This window comes from Pantherophis guttatus, chromosome 3, assembly GCF_059756535.1.
Source record: "Pantherophis guttatus breed Tessera chromosome 3, ASM5975653v1, whole genome shotgun sequence".
Taxonomy (NCBI): Eukaryota; Metazoa; Chordata; class Lepidosauria; order Squamata; family Colubridae; genus Pantherophis; species Pantherophis guttatus.
Window position 1 is genome coordinate 212,301,254 of NC_142065.1, and position 1,306 is coordinate 212,302,559.

Genomic DNA, 1,306 nt, shown 5'->3' on the forward strand with positions numbered 1-1,306 from the left:
CTCAGACAAGGGCTCTGAGTTGGAGGCAGAGAGGGGGCCAAGGCCATCTGGTAGATATTTGCTGCCTCCGGAGTCTGACATCAGCGAGGCAGAAGAACAGCGGGAGCCTGTTCCCAGTGTGTGCATTACCAGAACTGTCAGAAGACAAGAACAATTAAGAAAACAGGGTCGACTTGAGAGTAAGGCTTGGAGATGATTGGCCCCTCCCATAAGACATAAAAGAGGAGCGAACGGGACGTGAGCTTTTGCAGGAAGCAATTAGTTCATCTGGTCGGTTCAAGTTTTGGAAAGTTCTGTTTGACTCTGTGCTAAGTTTGGCCGTGCCCTGCGTTTGGCAATTAGTTCTCTGGCAGCATTCCAAGGTAGATAAGGTGGGTGTTTATAAACATTCCCCTGAAAGACTGTTTGAGAAGCCTTTCGGACTGTGACAATAATTCACAGCCGTATGAATTAAAGAGGTTTTCTGGGACTAAGTTTATGCTTTCTAAGGAAACGTAGGTCAGAAGCCTCATACGCGATTGGGGAACCAAGGATACCGAGCGGTTTTTTCTTCCCGATTTTGCTTTCAGAGGGAAAAGCAAAAAGCATCTGACTTTGCAAAAAAAATGTTTTTAATCCCTCAGGTTGAGATTGTGTAGGAGGTTGCTAATCCTTTCTGCTCTGGGCTTTGGTGCTCCTGGGTAAATAATCTGATTTTGCAGATGCTGAAATTTGAATCTTACCCTAGCATCACGTTTCTGATGCGCCAAGAATTCAGCAAAACTCAGAATTTATCCTGACCAAAACATTTGGCAATGGTTCTTAAGAAGGACAGTGCAAGTTTAAGAATGGCTCCAGAGATGTTCAGGTTTTCCATGAGAAAAAAATAAAAATAAATCAAGCTTGTGAGATTATGCCCCTGTCCAAAGAAATAGGGAACTGGAAAATTATTGTCTTTTTCTGGCATCTGTGTTAACCATTACATGGTAAGCAATATTTAAGCAAAGGAAAACAAAATCATCATCATCATCATCAGGGTTTTTTAAATATAAAGTCTCAGCAATTTTTAAATAAAATATCAACCTCTTTTTTTCTCTCCGTGCAGAGGAAAACTGACAAATTGTACTTCCATTTTATATAACTTTTCTGATCATTTCCCACCCTCTTCGTCGTGTTTCATCACTCTCTCTTTTTTTCCCCATAACGGGAAAGGGGGGACTTATTTTTATTCCTTTTGTTGTTGTTGTTTCTTTCTTTGTTTCATTTTTGTTTGCAAATTACAATTGTGTTTTGGTTAGTCGACAATGGCCGCAATCGCATCCTTCCC